This window comes from Nannospalax galili, unplaced genomic scaffold (genome assembly GCF_000622305.1).
Source record: "Nannospalax galili isolate Female #2095 unplaced genomic scaffold, S.galili_v1.0 scaffold1022, whole genome shotgun sequence".
Taxonomy (NCBI): Eukaryota; Metazoa; Chordata; class Mammalia; order Rodentia; family Spalacidae; genus Nannospalax; species Nannospalax galili.
The window spans coordinates 1,275,774-1,292,849 of NW_008348201.1; the positions used below are offsets into that span (position 1 = coordinate 1,275,774).

Genomic DNA, 17,076 nt, shown 5'->3' on the forward strand with positions numbered 1-17,076 from the left:
AAATAAAATAGTTAAAATAAAAGAATATTAAAGTCTAAGCCAGGCATGGTGGCACACGCCTTTAATGAGAACTGGGGAGGCAGAGACTGGTGGATCTCTGTGAGTTTGAGGCCAGCCTGACCTACACAGTGAGTTCCAGGCCAGCTGGGGCTTCAGGGAGACCATGTCTCAAAAAGACCAAAAATGAAACAAAAAAAACCCTAAACTCTGCTAAAAGCTACCTATCTAGTTGAAACCTAATTTTATACACAGTTTAATATGTAATTCCTAAAATGTTCTCACAAAGAGAGCTTTGTGGTCCCTTTCTCCCTAAACTGAAAGCCATTCTTTTAGTGAGGTCTGAGCATTATATATTACAGCATGTAGTGTGTGTTTATATTGAATATAACTAGGTATATTGAAATATGCACAATACAGCAATTTTTTTTACAGAGAATCTTTATAGCATCCAACTAACCAGAAACCATAATTGGACACACTGAACAGATTCATAGTTTAATAAATACACCTTGAATTTTATTTTATTATTATTTTTAAATGCATGTATGTGAGTGCATCCGTGTGTGCAGTGCCACAGAGGTCAGAAGAGGGCTTCGGATTCCCCTGGAACCGGAGCTAAGCATGGTTCATACCCGCCATGTGGGTGTTGGGAATTGAACCCAGGTCCTCTGCAAGAGCAGTAAGTGCTCTTAACCACTGAACCATCTCTCCAGCCCCATATTTTATTATTTCAAAATTTATTTTTTAAAATATTTTCTTTATGTTTATTTTTATGTGTATGAGTGTATTGCCTGTGTGTAGGTAAGTGCACCTGTGCTGTGCAATGCCCACAGAGGACAGAAGAGGCTGTTGGATTCCCTGGAACTGGAGTTACGGACAGTTGTTAGCTGCCATGTGGATGCTGGGATTGGAATTCTGGTCTTCTGCAAGAACAACCAGTGTTCTTAACCCCTGAGCCACCTCTCCAGCCCCTATTTATTTATTTTTATCTTATGTGTATGAATGTTTTACCTGCATGTAAGTGCACCCACGTCATGCAATACCCATGAAGGCCAGAAGAGGGTGTCAGATCTCCTGGAACTGGTGTTATAGATGATTATTAGCCAACATGCAGATTCTGGGAACTGAACCTAAGTGCTCTTAACTGCTGAGTCATCTCTCCAGAAAGAATTTTTTTTTTTTTTTTTTTGGTCTTTTTGAAACAGGGTCCCCCTGTGGCCTCCGCTGTCCTGGAACTATGGGGACCAGGCTGGCCTCGAACTCACAGAGACCCACCTGCCTCTGCCTCCCAAGTGCTGGGATTAAAGGCGTGTGCCACCACACCCGGCACATAATTGTTTTTTTTAAGATTTGTGTCTTCCTTCCTTCCTTCCTTCCTTCCTTCCTTCCTTCTTCCCTCCATCCCTCTCTCCCTCCATCCCTTCTTGCTTTTGTTTTTTGAGATAGAGTCCCACAATGTAGCCTTGACTAGCCTGGAACTTGCTATATAGACCAGGTTGGCTTCAAAATCATTAGGATTTGCTTGCCTCCCAAGTGCTGAGATTAAAGGCACACACAACCATGCTCAACCCTTACACCTAGAATTTTAATGATGAATGGGATTTTTCAAAATTATTGGTCAACATTTTTCTCATCTCAATAATCACCAAACTTTTAATCTCAAGGAATGCAAACCATATATTTGCTTTTATTTTTAAAAATACTTTATTTTTTATTTGTATTTATTTATTTATTTTTTTGGTCTTTTTGAGACAGGGTCTCCCTGTAGCCCCAGCTGTCCTGGAACTCACTATGTAGACCAGGCTGGCCTTGAACTCACAGAGCTCTGCCTGCCTCTGTCTCCCGAGTGTATTTTTTATGTTTATATGTATGAGTGTATTGTCTGTATGTTTATAAGTGCACCCATGTCATGCAGTGCCCTCGGAGGTCAGAAGAGGGTGTCAAATTCCCTGGAACTGAAGTTAGAGATAGTTGTTAGCTGCCATGTGGATGACGAGAACCAAACCCAGGTCCTCTGAAAGAGCAGTCAATGTTTTTAGCCGCTGAGCCATCTCTCCAGCCCCAATGTTTGCTTTTATTTTTTGATTATTAGTATTTGGTCTTGCTCGGTTTGATCTTTAATTTCCTCAGAAATTCATAACCTTCTCAGGTTATAACTATTGGTTTCTTTTATTTCCCAGAAAAGGCTTAGGGAAGAGGATAAAAGTCAGGCAAATTCATACTCAGTAGCTTCTAAAAGGGGCTGAGTGCTGTACTGGAACCTGATAGTTCTTTTATTACAGAAGACCTTACGGATCATGTGACGTAATTCCTTTTTGGCTTCCTTTCCTTCTTCAAAAAAACTATTCAGTTAAATTTACATATTAATATAATACATATTTTCTATAGGATTTTAAAATGCAAAAGAATCTCTTAGAATAGTCTTTATTTATTATCTCATATTCTCTACTTTCTGGTCATCTGGTCACTCATATATTCACATGAATCAGGTTTACAGAGCTATTTTTACTTGAGCTCTAACTATAAATATTCTCTAGCATGATTTTGTTTTACTCCAATATGTCAACAAATGTACATTGTTGCACTGAATATAGGTGGCATCTGTGACCTTGAAAACCCCAGCTGAAGGGAAATTTGAAGTTCTTGTGAGTTCTTAAATATAGAAATATACATATTTATAGTCATTAGGCGTCGACTTCCATCTTAAGATTTAGACAGAAATGGTTGGAAATTCAGTACTCTCCCAAACGTTCGTGTTTATAGGAGGTACTTGGCTTTCCTCGTTGCTGTTGGGCCGAGCTCTGGCTTCTGCCAAGTCGTTTTTGTTAACTTCATCAGTGTCCTCCTAACCACTCCTCCATTTAGAGCCAGAACACGCATCTTCAGGAATATTCTCCAACGTCACCATGGGACAGAGACATTGTGAGGTGACAGGAATCCATCACACAAGGCCCAAGTGCCCACGCTCCCCGTGGTCACCCATGTTATGAAGACCCATGGCCGTTTCTTGAGCTCCATGCCCTGCAGTCTTCATACTCCAGCTCCATCGAAAATGACTGGCTTGTTTCCAGGGTGTCACAGGTGGCTCCTCCGCTGTGGCCTTTCCCTTCTGCTGAGTCTTAAAAACTTAAGTGAGGTACTATGATATTTCCTGTCAGAGAGCTCCATTATTAAAGGACAGGAAATTGATATAAGAACTAAAACATTTATGTCTTTTAGAAAATAATTTTTCATACCAATGTCCAACTTTGGACCTGGTGTGGTTAACTTCTTAGAGCATTTTCTAGAGTAAAATCACTGTATAAATGACTATTTAATCATTTTTTGCACTTTGCTACAAAGTGCCATTCAGACTCTGGGCCAGTTCTATGATCCTTTATAAGAATAGCTTGAAATAAATGTACATTCTATCACCCTAGGTCACAAAACTAATGTTATACTAGATTGAACATTGAAAGCTAACATTTTCTCTTTCCATTATGTCTGTAAATATTATTAATTGTAACTGCCTCAAATTGCTATAATTGATATATTGACATGAGAAAGCAGATGGTCCTCAATAATTAATCTTGATACTTATTTTTTAAAATTATACATTTTATATCATTGCTGAAATTGTAAATATAATAAGCATTCTTATTTATCATCTTTGACATTGCAATGCTAAACTTCACTCTAATTTCACTTATCACATTGGAACAAAGCAAAACAAATCTGGACTCATTAAAATCTACCATAGTCCCAGCAAGCTGAGCCGTCTCTCCAGTCCCTCTGTTTATATATACAAGGTCTAAGCTGTGCTATCTCTTCCTTATTAGTGATATAGTTATATGAAAGTAACAAACTCACAATTTCTAGATCAGATTCTCTATCTGTAAGATAATGTAATCATCTGCTGTACAATATTTTTTAGTATTTTATTATTTTTATTTTATTCATATGAGTATGTGTGTAAGTGCTCCCATGTTGTGAAATCCCCTGAGGTGAGAAGAGGGCATGGGATCCCCTGGAACTGGAGTTACAGATGATTGTTAGCTGCCATCTGGGTGCTGGGAATCAAACTTGGGCTAGAGCAGCCAGTGCACTAACCATTGAACCATCTGTCCACACCCTGTAAAATATTTTTGACAATTAAATCCAGCAACAATCTACCAAACGCATGTGCATACCTTTGCCATTGAATATGTACAAATTTCCTCTCATTTTATCTTTTGTGTTTACTATTATTGAGCTTTTTTCTTTTTAATTTAACAAAGATTAAATATAGGTGAGCCAATGAGAAGGATCTAGGTTGTGGTACCTAGATTTGGGGGTTCTGTCTCTTTACATATCAGCCAAAATTTTTGTGTAATCCCTGACATCATGACAAGTCAGATCAGGCAAGGCAGTGTACACCTTTGATCCCAGCACTCCGGAGGCAGAAGCAGGCTAATCTGTGAGTTCAAGGTCAGACTGGTCTACATAGTGAATTCCAGACCAGCCAAGGCTATATAATGATGAGACCCTGTCTCATTAAAAAAAAAAAAAAAAAAGACAAGAACTCAGGAAAACTGATAGCCTCATTAAATACAGGAAAGAGCAAGGTAAAATCCTGAAAGAGCATGAAACATTTTCTTAATTTGTTGAGGTGAAATAAAAATTTTAGAGTAATGCCACACGTGGACCTCACCTGGTGTCTGGGGGCTCACAGTCTTGTAGGACCAACATAACTTTGGGCTTTGTTTTTGTTATCATTAAAACTAAAACTACTTAATAGAGAAAGAGTATTCATTCATCGCTGAGCTGTTTTGAGGAGTGGTGTGTGTGTGTGTGTGTGTGTGTGTGTTGGTTTCATCTTCCTCCTGATCTTCCACTATCAAATACCATTCATTCACTGTGGAGAAACAGCAATGTCTTCATTCCTATCATTGACTTTGGACTCTGTCTTGAATCCCTGAAGAGCCTGTAAAGAGTGCCCGTTGTCAGGATGGATAGGGAACAGGTGTGCAAGTGTTGTCCTCACGGGCATTTTATCCTCCAGCTGAAAAGAACTCAATCTGTTCTCATGTCACTGGTATAAACCCATAAAATGGAAGAGTGGAAAATGATTTAGGCTGTGCAGCCAGGTCTGGAATAATGACTGTGGGCTGGATCTCAAACTTGGAATGCTGTCTGACTAGAGATCATCACCAAGTTGATAGTCATCAATAATCAAAGATGGGCTTGTGTCGATAGCTGCCTCCCCTGCAATGACAACAGATTAGCAAGGACCTCAGTTACTTACTCTCAAAACAAGAGCTTAAAAGCGGATGGCAGGAAAGGCTGGTATTTATTAATAAACAGCAATTAAAGAAACATCGGCAGAAGTGTTTAGAATAGCTGGTTTTGCCTTATCTCAGAGCACCCACTCAAACAGCCATTTTACGAATTGCTGAATAAGACATGTTTGCACTCCTCAGGATTAAAAATGAAGAATTGAAGACTTCTGGAAATCAGAAAAAACAAAGATAAAATACTCCCACATGTAACTTAATAATTAATGTTATTTTTTGTGGGTTTGTGTTTTACCATGTATAATGAATACATTATTGACTTCAAAATTTTCGTTCCTTGTTTATGACAGAAGGAAGTGGCTATGAACTGTTTACGTCCCTTTCTCTTTGTCCCCTGGATAATTTCACTTCGACTTCCATGTCATACATGGAATTGCTACGTAGCTTTATGCATCTTTATAAAATCTAGGAACCACACATGAGAGAAAAATATGTGATGTTTTTCTTCCTGAGACTGGCTTAATTTTCTTAATATTATTTGTTCCAGTTGTATTTAATTTTTGCAAATGACAGACCTTCATTCTTCTTAATTTTTTTGTGATTTTGTTCCTTAATGCTTGGAAATATTATGCTCAACAGGGTCTAAAGACAACTATCAGAGAATTAATTCAGGTGTTTTTAGGCAGAAAATGAAATGCTTAAAAGACTGGTCTCTAGAATCGCTCAGAATTATGCGCCAAAGTCTCAGGGAGCCTGGGTTGTTAGAGCCCCAGTGGATCTGGTTATAGAACTGGGCCAGGAGTTTAAAAGTATCTGTTGAGGGCTGGACACCCAACTTGTAGCACGGGTACAGATATCCTCTTATCCCTGAACACTCCTGATACCTCAGCCCTAGAAACTGAATTTTGCTTTCTCTCCTACTGAGAAAGGAAGGATGTGGCAGCTCTTTCGGATTGTACAGCAGGATACACTGACCTTCTCTCTCCCTTTGAAAAGCCAACAAATGCTCATTTAAACCAATCTTAGTACAGTATTAATGTCATTCTTGTCCTCCTGGCTCAGATTTTAAAAATAACTCCTTCATAACAAAATGTGTTTATTTATCAACCAAACCCAAACACTCACCCTCCATCGGACATTAGTTTCTCAGTAAGTATGTGCCCAATTCCATGTTCAGAATTTGAGAATGATGTCTACTCATCTTCTATTTCAATCAAGATACTTATTCAGTATGGCACCATCTATGGACAAAATTACAAAGTGGCCACCCCAGTACATACTAGGTGCAATCCCAGAGGAAACAATTTTGAAGGTAAGTGTATACACACAATGCACACAACTAGACTTTTTAAAAAATATTTTTATTTCACATTTTATTTATTTATTTACTTTTATTTTATGTTGTATGAGTGCATTGCCTGCATGTATGGAAGTGCACCCATGTTGTGCAATGCCCGTAGAGGTCAGAAGAGGCTGTTGGATTCCCCTGGAACTGGAGTTACAGACGGTTGTTAGCCACTGTGTGGGTGCTGAGAACCCAGCCCGGGTCCTCTGCAAGAGCAGCTAGTGCTCTTAACTCTGAGTCATCTCTCCATCCCTAGTACAATTATACTTAAAAAACATTTTTTTTTGATTCTTTGAGAATTTCCGTGTATTTTGAACATCTTCAGCGCCCTCCCTTGTTTCCTCTCAGACCCAGTCCACCACCCTACCCTTATCTTCAAGCCTTCTATTATTTTTTTCTAAGGCCGATCAAGTCTAATTTGTGTTCCTAAATGCTCTTGGGTGAGGATCCATCCCCTGGAGCCTGGTCAGCCTACCTGGTATCACACCCTTAAAGAAAACTGACTCTCCCTCTCCCAAATGCTTTCAATAGCTGTTTCTCACCCCCCCACCCCCCACCCCATGCTGAGGTTTGTCTGGTTTGGACTTGGGCAGGTCTTTCGCTTGCTGCCACAGCACTGTCAGTTCATACATGCACCTGCCCAGCTGCTGGAAAACACTATTTCTTTGTATCCGTCCACCACCTCTGGCTCTTACTGTCCTTCCACCCCCACTTCCACAATGATACCTGAACCCCGAGAGGAGAGGGTGTGATGCACTCCTCCCATCTAAGGCTGAGCACTCCACAGTCTTTCATCCTCTGAACACTGGCCATTTGTGGATCTCTGTGTTAACTGCCATCTGGTGCAAGATGAAGTTTTTCTGGTAAGAGCTGAGAGATGCACTGATCTATGGATACAACAAAGAGTCATTAGGGGTTGGTTTGCTATGTCCACTTAGCAAAATAGTAGAAGTAGCGTCCTTCCTATGGCCTGTGATTTGTCTAGATAGAGGTTCTTTGACCAATAACAGTGTCACAATTGGGCTGCATCTTGTGAATTGAACCATAAATCCAATCAGAAAGTTGTTGTTTATTCCCATGATATTTGTGCCACTGTGGCATAAGTGGGTATATATCGCCAGGTCAGCCATTGTTGTAGCTTGCAGAGTTCACAGCTGGGTAAGGCTGATGTTACTTTCTCTTCCAGTAGCATGCATAGCACCTTCCAGCACTATGACAGCAAACCAACAGAGGCTTTGAGGTCAGCACCAGTGTGATCTCTCCATGCTTGTTTTACCATTCATTATGTAGTATCTTCAGCAATAGGATTTTACCATCCAGTTCTTGAGCATAGCTAAGAGCAATGGCAATACCCAGCATTGTTTGTGGGTCTATGGGACCCTGCTGGTAAACAACTTCAAAAGAGGGAATCCGTTCCTTTTGCACTGGGCTTTTTCTGTGATAGCCTGTGTGTCTGGGGGGGGGGGCAGAAGGAAGTGGCAGTCCCTGGCAAGCAGTCTTGGAACTTCGGGGTACAGGTGCCTTCCTGGGTCTCCAGGTGACCACTTATATGTTTTATATAAACATATACACACTCATTAAGTACATGATAAGATATGCATTTCCGTATACACATACATAGTAGGCAGCAATAAGCACCACTTCCAAAGTTAGTCGCAGGTCTTGGTTTCACGATCCTTTTCTACTTTATGTACACACTAAGATTGACATACACTTGAGTTGATTAGGGACCGTACCCTCTTATACTATCCATCAGCTTAGTAGGAGACATGGAAAAAAAAGGGGGAGTATCCACAGAGATGAACCATGTTCTGGTGACAGTCCTCTAACTCTCACTGCACAGCTGCAACCCCTCCTCTTGGTGGTAAGAAAGAATGACCCCAACCACATATATCTGTTTTTGCATATTCATCCAATGGCATGAAAATCTCCAAATGAAAAACTGGTAGTTTTATCTTCCAATTAAATAGACCCATTCTTTCACTTGTGAGATATAAAACCAAGACTCATAAACGAAAACATGTTGCGGTGAGATATTTGGTATAATAGTGATGCATGCCTCGTCCTTATCTTTGATTCTGAGCCCTACTTTCTGTCTACAGAAGACATAGTACCATGCTGTTCATTGGCTCCAAATAGTCACTACTTCCTGAAGGACAGCATACTGACTTTCTGAGGCATCGTTTCCAGATGGTGCAATAAATGAATCTTTTACAAAGTACTCAACCATTTCAAAAAGCCAGCTGCTTGTGGGACATGGATTCTTCAGAAGGACAGCAAGTTTATGAGCATCACCTTTAGAGCTTGTATCTTTGTAATCGAGAGGCGGCGTTAGAGATGGTGATAGCACGTACACAGTGAGTCCATTGGTAAAGGGACAGGAAAGGCAAAGTCGTGCTTGGAATCAGAATCTTCCGGCATGGAGACCTGGTCGGATATCCCTTCTCCAGATGCTGCCAGGATGACTTGGAGCTTCATTTCTTTTCTTTCCGAACTTTTCCCCTTTTGGAGTATTTCCATATACATAAAAAGGTATTTGGAAAATGGAACCCATGTCTAGAAACAAAATTCACTCATGTTTCATATACACTTTATATATACAGCCTATAGGTAATTATATGCAGGTGTGTGTGCGTGCACACACAGACACAAACACACACACACGTATGCATGTGCTTGAGGAGGTCAGAGTACACTTCATGTGCTCTTCCTCAGGATATTTCTATCTTGTTTTATTTGAGACATGGTATAATAAAGGCTAGGCTGGCTGCTCAGTGAGCCCTAGGGATCTACCTGTCTGCCTCCTCAGCTTTTTATGTAGGTGCTGGGATCGAACCCAGGTCCCCTTGCTGGTGTAGCAAGCACTTTACTGACTGATCTATCTCCTATAATTTCATGCATCAGAATGTCAGCCATCAGGTAGCTAACTAGCTCTGCTAGATGATGGGAATTCAGGCTAAGTTGCCACTACTGGTCACCTGCGAACTTCACAGAGCCAGTCTTGGTGAAGGCAAGTCTGTTTTATGGAGGTTGTAAGAATATAACCCTTCTCACTGGAGCCTTCTGCTACCAAGAGACTTGATACAGATGAGCTTCTTTGCACTTTGGAAGCAATGCATATTATATAGAGGTACAAATGCAGCACTGTTCTTTCAGCCTGAAAAACCTACCTCTGTTAACTGAGTTCAGAGTAAGAGAGGAAACGTCTTAGTCCAGAGATCAGCACCTGTGGCTCTGCCAGTTATTTGTCACTGTCACTCCACCATGAGCCCATCAGACACATATTGGGAATGAAATAGAAATGAGGCTCACAGGGGCTGGAGAGATGCTCAGCAGTTAAGAGCACTGGCTGCTCTTGTAGAGAACCCAGGTTTGGTTCCCAGCACCCACATGGCAGCTAACAACCATCCTTAACTCCAGTTCCAGGGGAATCTGACACCCACTTCTGGCCTTCATGGGCATTGCACAACGCAGGTGTACTTACATACATGCAGGCAATACTCTCATGCCCATAAAATAATAATAGAAAAAGATATGAGGTCCAAAGACATCTACAGAACTTGTCCTCATGTGTGGAGTTTTGCAATCATTCTCATTTGGCACATTCTAAGGCCATCCAAGGTGGTTTATCTCCATATCTTTTCCCCAAAGATTCATCAGTCACAGATCTAAATGCTTTATGAGTCTTTGATTGTGACCATCATCTCTACTTTGACTCTAACAGGAAAATGAGATTTTCCTGACATTTTTATCTCATCCTTACTTTCTACTATAGTTACATTTTACTGGGTTTCAAGTGCACTCACAGACTATATTACCAGAATACCATGAAAATATATTTATAAAATAAGTGAAATCAATTTCCTTTATTAGCCAGTCAATGAAGAATGTCCCATGAAACCAGTGTCAGTGTTGAACAGGATTGGCAAGGCAGCAGATACAGGAAAGCAAAACTTACATGCAACTGGTTCACGCAGTTTTGTTTCTGCAGCAGAAGCTCATATCCACTTCCAGTCCTCACTTCTTCTTGCTTACGAAGTCCTGCTTAGAATGCATGATTTTATATTTACATAGACTAGAGAACATTCAGTGCATCTGGGGCCCCCTAACTCAATGGTCACTCAGTTTTCTCTGCAGATGAAAAGGTTTTCAAAAGTAAATAGTGCTAAAGAATTCTAGTCTGTGCTCTGAAATCCTAGGACTCTCTCCTATCATTTCTGCTGATCCATGCCATATGCTTCCCATGGTGATTAAATCTGCTAAAAGATTCTGAATCGTAGAGTTCACTGTGTCGGGTGCATTCATGGCAGCCTAAACCAACCAGAGCATGTTTCTCTCTTATGAACCTAATCAAACCTGGCAGCCTTTGAGGCCAAAAGTCAAAATGTTCTATTTACAACTCAATAAAATATAACCGGACTGTGAAATGGAAAGAAGCTCCATGACCCATGGCAACGTGAAGCCCATGAATGGTTTCCTAACTCTGAAGGGAGCATCCTCATACACCATAGTCTCACTGACCAGTGGTTGACAAACAGTAGCCTTGCAGGTCAAATCCAGCTGGCATCTGTGTTTTTAACAGCCTGTGAAACTTGTTTAGAGGGCTCAGTATAAGGGGTGGTACCTATGTAAGAGTCTTGACTTTGCCTTTTCACCCTCAAACCCTGAAGTATTTCCTAGAAACTGTAGTAGATGATTTTTCTCCCATCGTCTGGCATTTAGAAATCTTCTCTCAAAATCCTGCCATCATAGGTAGCCCTTGACACCCCGTCGAATGACAAAATAGAGAAATATCCTGAAGATCAAGTTATACTGCAGAGCTGATAAAACTTTGAACAGGATGGTACAGCATACTGCAGCGCCATCCAGGTGAAAGGCATATTATTTAAGGTGTGGGGGGAGATGCCAGATTCAGCTGTCAAAAGACAAAATTGCATTGATTTGCTCCCAAATCACTGTCCAATTACTGTTTTGACAGTTCATCCCTTTAATTATAAAGCCATCTCTACAATGCAAGCTGGAAAGCTAAAAGGGTACTTTAAAGATGAACAGCAGGGCACATTCCTAGTCTGTGATGATGACTTGAGGCTTCATAAGTCCATCAGAGATGCAGTGTTGGTTTTTATTTACCTTCTGGTGAGGCACGGAATAGGGGAGACTTCCACTTTGCACTCCTGTCACAAAGGTTCATACTATACTGGGAGCCCAGTGATGGTTACCAACACTGGTCATATCTATCACCAAACATGCACCATACATTCAAGAACCTAGTGAATAACCACAGTATTGGTTCATGAGCTATATAGTTCAAAACTTGGTTCAAAACTCTATTAAATTTCCCAACACCTTTGATGGTAACCACCCTGCTGCTTTCTGTACGAAACTTTGTCTTTGCACTGACTCAGATATGAAAGTTGGCCAAGTGATCAACATGGTTGACAGTGCCAGTCCAGATTAGAGCTATCTAATGCAGGTCTGTTCTTGAAGCTACCAGAATGACGACGTGAAGTGTCCCCTACTGTCTGCAGAAAGGGATGCACCTCAGTCAACATCTTGATTTTTAACCCACTGAGACTCATGTGGACTTCGGTACTTCCAAAGCTATGAATGGCACATGTTGCTTTAAACCACAAAATGTGTGGTCATCATAATATTTTCAGAAAATCTAACACAGTGGTGTATTGATCTCAGTTCTGTGGGACCTGTAATCTAACAGTCAGTGTCAAATACGTCTACATGTTAAATGTGATTTGCATACTGGTTCAGCAGCCTTCTCTTGTAAATATGCTCTCTGTTCTTACCTTTAGGTACCTTTACGTCTCTACCATCCAGGGATTCTGTCACCTTCATTAAAACCAGTGATCTCATTTGCAATACAATATCTCTGAAAAAATTTCTCCAAAATGTTTTTCAAAAATGCTGTATTTCTTACCACTGGGTCAGAGTGTCTTAGGCATCCTGAGGAGACACAGTTGAGAAGGTGCAGGAAGACGAATGCCGTCCCTTAGTCTGGGGTTTCTTCCTGAACATTATACCATGAAACTGTCAATACCAGTTTCAGCTAATGCCACTTTGAATTAAAGTTTTAGTCAACCAACTAATTATGATTAAAAATATAATGAAGGGGACTAAGGAGATAGCTCAGTTGGTAATGCAATACCCCGAGTGCCTCCATTTTGTGTAATTTTAACGGGTCAATCATCTGGTCATAGGACCACCCCTAGGAAGGCAGGTTATGCTAAATAAATGGGGGAAGTACCTAGTACTGTAATGAGATAGCGACTTTTTCCTCCTGTAATCCTCCCTGTGGGCACAGAACTTCCTGGCTACAGTCATGTAGTCTGTGAGTTGCCCACTTCCTTGAATTCTTCTTCAGGGAAGCATAATTTCCCTTTTTCTTCTTCATGTCTTTCTTACTAACCATGCTTTCCTTAAGGCTTTGGGCTGTCCCTAGCATCTTGTGTTTCTTCACTTTTTCTCTAAAGCATCCTTCTCCCAGCCATGCGTCTGTGAGTCAGCCCCCTATCTGACCTCCACGCAGGCTCTAAACCTGCATGGCTCCATGGCTTTCTTTCCTTCTTCCCACTATTCACCTCCTCAAGGCAGCTGCCAAGATACCCAGCTCGCCTGCCCTGAGGATTTCTTTTACTTTGAAATTCTAATAAATTGTAAATGCTTAATTCAGCTGATTTAGAACTTTTTGAGTCTGGGTAGTCCTTCCCGGTTGTCCTGAACCCCATAATAGTAAAGTGCTTGCTGCACAACCATGAAAATGGAAGTTCAATCTCCAGAACCCACACAGAAAAGCTGTCCGTAAAGCCTGTGCTTATAATCCCAACACTACAGGGACAGAGACAAACAGGTCTGTGGGGCTTGCTGGCCAGCCAGCCTAGCCCAGATCATGAGCCTCAAAAGACAAGGTGAACAGTGCACAGGGAACAACAGCAAGATTGTTCACTGTGGGGTTTTTTTTGCACATAAACACAAAACCATGTATGTACACACACATACATGCTCAACACACACACTCACAGATACAAACACACAGGTATGCACATACAGATGCACATATACACACATTCACACTCACACAAATATACACACATGAACATATACACACACACAAACACACAGACTAGGTATGAGACAGGGTGAGTTCTCTGATTCTTAATATGAAAAATGAGAACAAAGGCATTTCTCTAGTTTATACTTTATGCTATATCCTCAGCAAACTCTCCCTCTTTAGATTCTGTTGGATAGGAATTAATTTAAAAATCATTTATGTCACCAAAATAAGATACTGTGACTTTAGGTAAGAAAAACACACTTAAATTTTACAAGGGAATATCACTATTTAAAATAACTGAACAAGTACTGTATGAAAGGAGAGAAGGTTAGCACTCTCCTTGACAAGGATAGAAGAGGCCCTTGAACCGAACAACACACATATGTTTAAGGAACTGCCAGCCACTTTGTGACATCTAACCACTGTGTTTAGCTGAAGGCTATATAAGAAGAAACAGAATCAAACAGGAGATACTGCCCTTCAAGTTGTTGGCCAGGGTAGTTCAAGAGACTCCCAAAATTGCACAGCTATTGCCACAGCCCTTGACTGACTCCCAGAACCCTATTGCTGAACACAGAACATACTTCAGACACAGAACTTGGAACAATGGAGCTTGAATGGACCTGGAAGCCACCTCACTGAAGGCTAGCTCTCATAGTTTTGGAGAACACTGTGCAAATTACTAGGGGAGAGCATCAATTGATGGTCCAATCCCAGAATTAAGACCTAATAACCACAACAATGACCAGTGCGGGAAACTACATTGGGGCAGTAGAGGCACTTTTATCTTGGGGATAATCAACAGCTACCTAATTGGGCTTAAAACCCACTCAATGGGCAGGAACTCGTGTGTGGTACTGTAAACATAGCCAAATGTACATGGTCAGAGAGGGCATAGATCTTAGAGAAAACCCCAAGGCTATCACATCCTTAGACAAATATAATTTCTTACTATTAGGGTTTCAAACTACTGCAGCCCTCCCCGTCTCCAACAGGGTCTCATGGAGTTTGGATTTCTCAAGGCCCTGAGAAAAGGGAACCGAGCTGATAAGCACCCTGGTCTTTGAAGTCAAGGGAAGCAGACTCTTCTAAGAGGCAGCCTGCCTTTCCTTTGATCTCCGAAGACAGGATAAGCAGATTCCACCTTTTAACCAGAGACTTTAGGAGCCGCTTTAGTACAGCAGCTTTTCCCTTGTCTTAAGAGGACAAAATTAAACACTTCCTGACCCAGATCCTGGCTGGCAGACAGAAAGGAAGCTGTTTTACAAGCCCCGCTTTTCCTGCTTTCCCCGCCTGCTTGATTTTTTCCTAAAACTTCCCACCTTCTGTACCCTGAAGGCCCCTTATATAAGCCCCAGCTCACAATCCATGAGCTGACATTTTCCCTTCCCCAAAAGGAACGTGTCCCATACGAAATAAAACTCTATCCCGCTGAGAGTTTTATCTGTGTCTTGGTGCTTTCTCCTGATCAACTCTATCCATTCGTTCTCCAGCTACTTTTTACCTATCACTTACTATGTGCTAAATATAGATCATTTTATTTGCAGACAAATATGCTAGTCACCATGCATCAAAGAACCTTTTTTTTTTTTTTTTTTAACAACAGATGGAGACTATTACAGAGTTCTACAACTGCTCAAACACAGAGATTAAGTGTCTGTGAAATGGCCAATTCCAAGTGACACATCTACAATGGAACCTCTACATCTGAGGCTTATGGAACACAGTGAACAAGGGGTAGAGAGAAACACTAATGAAACTTTCAGCTCTCATCAATGAAGCTCCCTCATGCAACAGAGGGAAACGAAAACAAAGGCCACAAATGGCAAAAGCGTAGAGGATAAGAGTCTGCAGAGTGTAGGTCCTTGGACGGGACTCCTGTATCAAACCTCACCCACCCAAGGCTCAGGGACTACTGTGCAAGAGGGGTGAGAAAGATTGTAAGAGCCATAGGAGGAGGTACATGACCACATGGATACAGAGTCTTACAGGTTCCTGGAATCCTGCTCATAGAAACTTGAAGCAGTGGTGTCAGCATGTACAAGACCTATGCAAACTCAAGCAGACAAAACCCCAGCACAGAGCTGTGGAAACAGGCATCATGTCCCAATCTTAGCCAAAAACTATTTGAGGAAGAGCTGACCTTCTTTAAGAGAGGGACTCTCAGTAGGCTGACTAGACCCCAGTGGATGAACTTGCACTGGGGGCATCAGGGGACACTAACTTGACTCGATAGGCCTTAACATAAATGAAAATTCATGAAATCCAGTTTGAGGGGTGCTGTGGGAGAAGGTGGAATATAAAGATGATTAAAGTGTTGGGTATGAAATACACAAAAATGAAATAAAAAATTAAAAACTGAACAAATATTCATTTGCTTAAATGATTTTTTTCCTTGAAAAACTAGTAGTATCCACCTAATCTATTAAAGATTGGAATTCTTTATTTTCTTAAAATCTATTCAGGTGTTTTAATCATTTAAATGAAGGAAAAGAATTCTATCCTTTTTACTATCATTCTACCTTCCTAAAAGTGACTTATCTCTACCATTTGACTAACACTCATGACCATCTGAGCCTCCTGATTTTCTAACATTCAAAAGCTGTTTGTTATTTTATGAGCGAGTTATATAATCTCCATCAAACCAGTGGGTTCACATTAGATATTTCTAGTTTTTTCTTAAACTAAACTCAAAGTCCTCATTTTTTTTCCACAAAAAAATCTTTTAAGAAAAATTACACTGTCTTAAAGAATTTTCAGATTAACTTCTAGTCAAATCCTGCTTAAAAGATTTACTTCCTCCAGCAAAGAAAGGCAGAGCTTAAAATAAAAATGCAGTTTCTTCGGGAGAGCTCAGCAGTGCCAGCGTGCTAGTGGATCAATGGCTGCACGGGGAAGATGCAACTCGCATTCTGCAAGGAGCAGCTGTTTCTTGATGAAAGGACTTGGGTTCTGCTGCTGGTTTTCAGAACCAGACAGGACATCTGACACCCAGCAAGAGTTGAGCAGTGCGTGCTTTTTGTTTTGTTGGATTTTGTTTTGTTTTTGATGCTGACACTTGTTTCTTAACATGCTCTACAACAGGACCACTACAACAGACTGCAGTGCCTGGGCATCGTGCCCTTCATGTAGCAGTGGTATTTTGGCTGATATTAATTTTGTTGTCAAAGATGCAGCTGTTGAAGGAAACATTTTGAATTTTTAGTACCAGCTGCTATGCTGAATGAACAGGAGTTCTCCGAGCGTTGGCATCCATCTGCTTTCTAAGTGGGTGATACTGGTGTTTGGAAAAGAGGGAAATAAGTCGCCTATCTGCTCTTTCATCCTGTGTCACATTACAAATATTGCAATACACCAATTAAAATAACATGGTTAGTATATGCATAAGCTGAACTTTTAGAATATTTAATTAT

The 17,076-nt window shown here is 40.8% G+C and overlaps 1 non-coding gene across 1 annotated transcript; it reads left to right on the top strand.

The window, feature by feature from the left end:
* The first annotated feature begins 13,968 nt into the window (after positions 1–13,968).
* On the top strand, positions 13,969–14,094 carry LOC115072349. Its single transcript, XR_003851395.1, has one exon. It is a non-coding gene; the product is annotated as a U6atac minor spliceosomal RNA (small nuclear RNA).
* Positions 14,095–17,076: the final 2,982 nt, after the last annotated feature.